At 42.9% G+C, this 8,651-nt stretch overlaps 1 non-coding gene across 1 annotated transcript; it reads right to left on the bottom strand.

The window, feature by feature from the left end:
- Window positions 1–4,198: 4,198 nt before the first annotated feature.
- TRNAW-CCA (transfer RNA tryptophan (anticodon CCA)) lies at window positions 4,199–4,270 on the bottom strand. The gene has a single exon. It is a non-coding gene; the product is annotated as a tRNA-Trp (tRNA).
- Window positions 4,271–8,651: the final 4,381 nt, after the last annotated feature.

Here is an 8,651-nt window from a genome sequence, read left to right on the forward strand (position 1 = left end):
GCTGGATCCTTTGGAGCTGATTCCCAAAATTCTGCTCCAACATCCCACAAGGAACTCACGGGAGTGAGATGTTGGACCCTTTGGAGCTGATTCCCAAAATTTCTCTCCCTGCATCCCACAAGGATCTCAGAGGAGCGGGATGTTGGAGCCAATTCCCAAAATTCTGTTCCCACACCCCACAAGGATCTCAGAGTGGGATGTTGGAGCCAATTCCCAAAATTCTGCTCCCTCATCCCACAATGAGCTCACAGGAGCGGGATGTTGGAGCCTTTGGAGCCAATTCCCAACCTGCCCCCATCCCGGGATTTTTCTTCCCTGACCTGGTTGTCTCAAAAAGTGTTAAAATCATCTTTTTCTCCTCAAAGTGCTACAGAATAACTTGGTGGGGAAAAAAAAAAAAATCCTTCAATGATTTCTTTTTTTTTTTTTGGTTCCCCATAAAAGCAGATTTTTTGTTTGCCCCAGCCTGCTTGGGAATGATAAAGGAAATATTGCTGTTAAAGGGGGAAAAAATTAATAATAGTCCTGAAAATCGATAAAATCCCTGCAATTCCACATCTGTTTCCATGGGAACAGCAGGAGAGGAGCAGGAATTCCTGCAGATGACACCAGGGAGGTTTTTAATTCCCGGTTTTAATTCCCTTTTTCTCACCTGCGGCACCTCAGGCTGAGCCAACTCCATCCCAAAACCATTCCTGGGATGGGAAATGGGGGCGGGGGAGCAGCAGGAGGAACTAAAATGGGGGGGAAATGGGAAAAATCAGCTCTGGAAAAGCAGAAAAGGGAGTTTTGGTTGGTTTTAAAAATAATAGTAGTAGTAGTAGTAATAATAATAATAATAACAACAATAATAACAATAGTAACAACAACAACAACAACAACAACAATAATAATAACAACAATAATAATAATTTAAATTATAACAATATTTTCAATAATAATATCTAATAATACATTATATATAATTTAAATAATAATTATAAAAAATAATGTTGTGGTTGAAAAGGGAAAATGGATTTTTTTTTTTTCCTTTTGTGGATAAAGAGGGAAAACTTTTTTTTTTTTATTTTTTGGTAAATAAAGAGGGAAAATAAGGATTTTGTTGTGCCAGCAGGGAGAAAAACGCAGGGGATGGGAAATCCCTAATTTTTTCCCTGAGATTTTTCAGGCTGACAGTTAATTAAGGAGTTAATTAAGGATGTTCTCTGTGCAGGGAGTCCCTTAATTGGTGCCGACAGGAGCCCAGAACTCTGGGATTTCTCCATCAGGTTTTTCCCCGTGGGGTGAAATCCACCAGCTGCGCCTGCCCGTGGGACAAACGCGGGGAGACGGGTTCCAGGCAGGCAGGGACCTGGGAAAACGGGGGAAAAACGTCCTAAAAACCGTCCTAAAACCACCCCAAAACCATCCTAAAAACCACTTCAAAAACATCACAAAACCACCTCAAAAACCACCCCAAAACCATCCTAAAAACCACCCCAAAACCACCCCAATAACCACCCCAATAACCACCCCAATAACCACCCCAATAACCGCCCCAAAACCACCCCAATAACCGCCCCAACACCACCCCAATAACCACCCCATAACCATCCCAAAAACCACCCCCAAACCACTTCAAAAACCGCCCCGAAACCACCCCAAAACCATCCTAAAAACCACCCCAAAACCACCCCAATAACCGCCCCAACACCACCCCAATAACCACCCCAATAACCACCCCAAAACCACCCCAATAACCACCCCAATAACCACCCCGAAACCACCGCAATAACCGCCCCAACACCACCCCAATAACCAGCCCAAAACCATCCCAAAAACCACCCCCAAACTACTTCAAAAACTGCCCCAAAACCACCCCAAAGCCATCCTAAAACCACCCAAAAAACATCCAAAAATCACCCCAAAATCCATCACAAAACAATCCCAAAACCCATCCCAAAATGCATCCCAAACCCATCCCAAAAAACACCCCAAAACCATCCCAATAACCATAAAAAAACCACTCCAAAACCATCCCAAAATCACCCCCAAACCATCCTAAAACTACCCCAAAACCACCCTAAAAACCACCCCAAAAACATCCAAAAATCACCCCAAAATCACCCCAAAATCATCCCAAAATCAATCCCAAAAAGCCATCCTAAACCCATTCCAAAAACCACCCCAAAACCACCCCAAAACCATCCTAAAACCATCCCAAAACCACCCCAAAACCACCCAAAAACCACCCGAAAAATCACCCCAAAATAAACCCAAAACACCCCAAATCCATCCCAAGTGAGCTGCAGCTCATGGAGTGGAAGCAGCTTTGAGCTGTGGATTTTAGTGGATTTTATAATAAATATATATTTTAAAAATTAATTTTAAATGTAATTTTAAAAATTTAATTAAATAATTAAATTAAAAATTAATTTGAAGTTTATTTAAAATTTAATTATATAAAGAAATAATTTAAAAATTACAATTAAAAAGGAATTTAAATATTTAGTTATTTAACTTTTTAAAATTATTTAATTAAATGGAAATTTAAATTAAAAATTAAAAACATTGATTAAATGGAAGATTGAATTAAAATGTTTAATTATTTAATTTAAAGAAATAATTTTAAAAGTAAATGAAAAAATCAATTAAAGTTTTGATTATTTAATTTAATGTAATAATTGAATAAAAACTTGAAATTAATTACAAAGTTTCATTATTTAATTGAAAGAAATAGTTAAAAATTAAAATTTAAAGTTAATTAAAATTTTAACTATTTAAATAAAATAATATAAAAATTAAGAAAATTTTTAAAAATAATTTAAAATAGAAAAAATATAAAAAATTTATAAGAATGAAAAAAAATAGTTTAAAAATTAATTTTAGAATTTTAATATAATGAAATAATTAAATAAAAAATGCAATTTAAATTCCGAATTGATACATGATGATGTGAATCGAACAGAAGTTCCATAAAGAACTGGAACGGGGACAGGCGGCCTTTGCTCCCGGTTAATCATTGACCCCGCACAGAGCAGAGCCAGGAGCAGCTGCGGGTAAAAATCGCTGTAAAAATCCGATTTCATGCGATTAACTGAGATTTTATAGAGCTGGGTGTCATCTAATGTAATATAATGTAATATATGTTATACTATGTATTAATGTAATAATATAATGTAATGTAATGTAATGTAATGCAATAAATGTAATATAATGTGATTAATATAATATATAATGTATATTACATTATACATTAATACAATAATAATGTAATATAATGTAATACAATATAATATATTATAATGTATAAAGTAATATACATATAAAATGTGTATTACATTATACATTACTGTAATATAATGCAATATAATATAATGTAATGCAATATAATGTAATATAACGTAATGCAATATAATATAACGTAATGCAATATAATATAATGTAATGTTGTAATGTAATGTAATATAATGTAATATAATGTAATATAATATAATAAATATAATATAATATAATATAATAAATATAATATAATATAATATAATATAATATAATATAATATAATATAATATAATATAATATAATATAATATAATATAATATAATATAATATAATATAATATAATATAATATAATATAATATAATATAATATAATATAATATAATATAATATAATATAATATAATATATTGTAATGCATTACCTAATATAATATAGTATATTATAATGTATAATGTAATATACATATATAATGTATACTACATTATACAATAATGTAATATAATGTACTATAATATAACGTACTGTTGTATAATGTCATTTAATATAATGCAATATAATATAATTTATTGTAATGTAATATATAAATAATATAAATATATATAAATATATAAATATAAATAAAAAATATAAAAAATAATACAATTATTCCATTATATTATACACTCCCACCCTGCCCAAAGCAGGACACGAGGAGCACCCCCAACACCCGGGGGGCCGCGTTCACCCCCAAAATTCACGGGCCCCGCCCCCCGAACCCCCAAAACCCGCGGGCCCCGCCCCCCGAACCCCCAAAACCCACAGGCCCCGCCCCCAAACCCAGCGGGCCCCGCCCCCGAACCCCCAAAACCCACAGGCCCCGCCCCCAAGCCCCGCTGGCCCCGCCCCCCGAACCCCCAAACCCCGCGGGGTGCGGGAAAAAGGCGGCCCCGCGGCCGCCGTGACCCCGACGTGATTCGAACACGCAGCCTTCTGATCTGGAGTCAGACGCGCTACCGTTGCGCCACGAGGTCCCGGCAGCGCCACCGCCGCCCGCGCTGCAAAACCCTCGGCGCTTCCCCCGCCGCGCACCGGCGGCTGCGAGCCCGAACACCGGGAATTGTCTGTGCACCGGGAATTCTCTGCACACCGGGAATTATCTGTGCACCGGGAATTCTCTGTACACCGGGAATTCTCAGAACACCGGGAATTCTCTGTACACCGGGAGTTCTCTGCACACCGGGAATTCTCTGTACACCGGGAATTCTCTGTACACCGGGAATTCTCAGAACACCGGGAATTCTCTACACCGGGAATTCTCTGTGCACCGGGAATTATCTGTACACCGGGAATTCTCTGTACACCGGGAATTATCTGTGCACCGGGAATTCTCTGTACACCGGGAATTCTCTACACCGGGAATTCTCTGTACACCGGGAGTTCTCTGTACACCGGGAATCCTCCGAACACCGGGAATCCTCCGAACACCGGGAGTTCTCTGCGCACCGGGAGTTCTCTGTACACCGGGAATTATCTGTACACCGGGAATCCTCCGAACACGGGGAATTCTCTGTACACTGGGAGTCCTCCGAACACCGGGAATTCTCTGTACGCCGGGAATTGTCTGTACACCGGGAATCCTCCGAACACCGGGAGTTCTCTGCACACCGGGAATTATCTGTACACTGGGAGTTCTCTGTACACCGGGAATTCTCTACGTACCGGGAGTTCTCCGAACCCCAGGAATTCTCTGTACACCGGGAATCCTCCAAACACCGGGAGTTCTCTGTGCACCGGGAATTCTCTGTACACTGGGAATTATCTGTACACCGGGAGTTCTCTGCACACCGGGAATCCTCCAAACACCGGGAATTCTCTGAACACCGGGAATTCTCTGTACACCAGGAATTCTCTGTACACCGGGAATTCTCTGCAAAACGGGAATTCTCCTCACACCGGAACACCGGGAGCTCTCCGCACACCGGGAATCTTCCAAACACCGGGAATTCTCTGCACACCGGGGATTCTCCACATATCGGGAGCTTTCCGCACACAGGGCAGTGGCAGGGGTGCTCGGGGGGTGGCACAGGGGACAGGTGGCAGTGGCAGGGGTGCTCTGGGTGTGGGGGTGGCACAGGGGACAGGTGGCAGTGGCAGGGGTGCTCTGGTCCTGCTCTGCTCCTGGCAGGGTGGGGTTTGCGCTCTGAGATTTTCCCTCAGTTCAGGAGGAACATTTTGGGGCACCTGGATCCTCCCTGATGCTCCTGGATCCCTTCCTGGATCCCTCCCTGGTGTCCCTGGATCCCTTCCTGGATCCCTCCCTGGTGTCCCTGGATCCCTTCCTGGATCCCTCCCTGGTGTCCCTGGATCTCTTTCTGTAATTTCTGGATCTCTCCCTGATGCTTCTGGATCCTTTCCTGCTATTCCTGGATCCCTCTCTATTCTCCTGGATCTCTCCTTGATCTCCCTGGATCCTTTCCTGGTGCTCCTGGATCCCTTCCGGCTATTCCTGAATCCTTGATGTTCCTGGATCCTTTCCTGATGTTCCTGGATCCTTCTCTGATGCTCCTGGATCTCTCCTTGATCTCCCTGGATCCTTTCCTGGTGCTCTTGGATCCCTCCCTGGTGCTCCTGGATCCTTTCCTGGATCCCTCCCTGGATCCCTCCCTGGATCCCTCCCTGAGGAGATCTGGGAGATTCCCCAAATCCTGCTGGGAAGGGGGAGCACCCTTGAGACGATGGATCAGGGAAGAAAATCCTCCAGGGAAATGATAAATCCCAGCGATGCTCGTTAGGATGGAGCCCAATAATTAATCACTCAAATTAACCCTTTGGGATTTTTTTCCCATCTGACTTCCAGAGCCTTTGCCCGGGAGTTTTCCTCACATCCCAGGAATTGCTGTGGGGTTGGTTTGTGCTTCCCCACATCCATCCCATCCCCAAACATCGGGAATTTGCATTTCAGGCCATTTTTGAAGGGTTAATTTTGGGGTTGACGTTGAAGAACCAGTCAAGAAAAAGAGGGAGCAAAACCCCTCAGCTGCAAACGGCCATAAAACCCACACTCCGAAAATTATCATAAATATGTTATTTATTTATTTATTTCATTATTTATTAATTTATTTATTCCTCTGGTATAGGAATTCCTATAGGAAGCGCTCTGCTCTGTGCGTGGAAGATGCCTGTGCTTATTTACAAATGCCACGTTGATTTTTCCCTCCTCCCTCCCCACACCCCCCCAAAAAAAACCCCAAAAATTAAATGTACAGTACAGATTCCTATGGCTCCTGGGCCGGGAAACTCCCAAGGAACATCTCAGGAGTCCTTTCCCGAAGAAATCCGGGTAGCAGGGATTAAAAAAAGAACAATAAAAAGAGATTTAATGCTTTGATCATTGTCAGGAGAGGCTGCAAGGATTCCAGGCTGGAATCAGGAAAATCGATGGGGTGGAGCAAAATCCCAAAGCAAAACCTGAGGTTTAAGCCGGGCTTTGTTGAGTCAGGATTTGCTGCTGACCTGGCTTTGTTTTTGCTGGTTTTTTGTGTGTTTTTGCATAGGAAAAACCTGGAGAAACGGGAGAAATCTGCAGGATGGGAATCAGTCCAAGCTCGTTTTTCTATAATTAATATTTTCCTACGTATCTCAGTGTCAGATTCTCCCTCTGGATTTATGCTGGAATAAAACAAAGCTGGAATTCCAGCCTTATCTTGACACCCCTGAGCATTTCCAGAGCAGGGATGAATCCCAACTTATTTAAATCCTTAAATGCATCCCTCGTGTGGCCACCACAAATCCTTGTGCAAAAATAAAGTTACATTCAGGAGCTGCCCTTGGAGTTCCACCAAATTCCTTGGATTTTGGGTTTTTTTTCTGGTTTTTGGGTTTTTTTTGGTTGGTTTTTTTTTGGGGGGTTTTTTTTTTGGGTTTGTGTATTTTTTTTTTTGCCCAGAGCTGATCCCAAATTGTCCTCGCCAAGGGCAGCGCTGCAGATGCAAAGGTGGAACAGGGGAGGCTCTGCTGATGTGCAAAAAACAGGAACAGAACAAAGTCAGCGTTTTCCCAAAGCTGAGGAGCTTCCCTGAGCCCACCTGGAGCTTCGTCCTTGGCATAACATTGGGAAAAACACCAATTTTTGGGGCAGCCACAAATTATTTTGGCCTATAGGAAGACTGGGAATACCTGGAAGAAAATCCTCCCTGTGGAAGGGAGAAGGGATGGCTTTGACTTGGTGATTTTCTGGGGAGAAAAACATTTAAAAAGGGGCTTTTTTTTGATTTTTTTTTTTTTTAAATCTCCTGGAATTGTCCTGCCTGGGGCCACACACCCCAAATTCCCGGTGGGAATGTGAGCGGGGCAGCTCCGAGGGAAGTTTGGCATGATGGGGTTAAAAAAGGAAAATAAAAAGGATTATTGCTGCTGGGAACAAATTCATCTTTCTGCCTTCCCCACGAGCTGGAGGCTCCTTCCATGAACGCCGGGAATCCATGGGCAGGGATTTGTAGGAATTCCGACACGATCCGTGTCCCAGGGATTTGTAGGAATTCCGGTGGGATCCGTGGCACAGAGATTTGTAGGAATTCCGGTGGGATCCATGGCTTATGGATTTGTAGGAATTCCGACACGATCTGTGTCCCAGGGATTTGTAGGAATTCCAGCGGGATCCGTGGCTTATGGATTTGTAGGAATTCTGATACGATCTGTGTCCTAGGGATTTGTAGGAATTCCAGCAGGATCTGTGTCCCAGGGATTTGTAGGAATTCCGGTGGGATCCGTGGCTTATGGATTTGTAGGAATTCCGACATGATCTGTGTCCCAGGGATTTGTAGGAATTCCGGCGGGATCCGTGGCACAGGGATTTGTAGGAGTTCCGGCGGAATCTGTGGACAGGGATTTGTAGGAATTCCGGTGGAATCCGTGGACAGGGATTTGTAGGCATTCTGGCGGGATCTGTGGCACAGGGATTTGTAGGAATTCCGGTGGGATCCGTGGCACAGGGATTTGTAGGAATTCCGGCAGGTTCTGTGTCCCAGGGATTTGTAGGAATTCTGGCGGGATCCGTGGACAGGGATTTGTAGGAATTATGGTGGAGTCCATGGACAGGGATTTGTAGGAATTCCAGCAGGATCAGTGGACAGGGATTTGTAGGAATTCAGGCAGAATCCATGGCACAGGGATTTATAGGAATTCTGGTAGGATCCGTGGCACAGGGATTGTAGGAATTCCAGTGGGATCCGTGGACAGGGATTTGTAGGAATTCCGGTGGGATCCATGGAACGGGATTTGTAGGAATTCTGGTGGGATCCGGGATCGGGAGGACGAGCTGCACCTCGCACCGTCCGGCTCTGGCATGGATGAGCTCTGGGCCAGTTTTTTGGGATTTTTCCGTGTCTTTCTGCTGGGAATTCTGGAGCTGGG

The sequence above is a fragment of the Taeniopygia guttata genome, chromosome 26, assembly GCF_048771995.1.
Source record: "Taeniopygia guttata chromosome 26, bTaeGut7.mat, whole genome shotgun sequence".
NCBI classification, from domain to species: Eukaryota; Metazoa; Chordata; class Aves; order Passeriformes; family Estrildidae; genus Taeniopygia; species Taeniopygia guttata.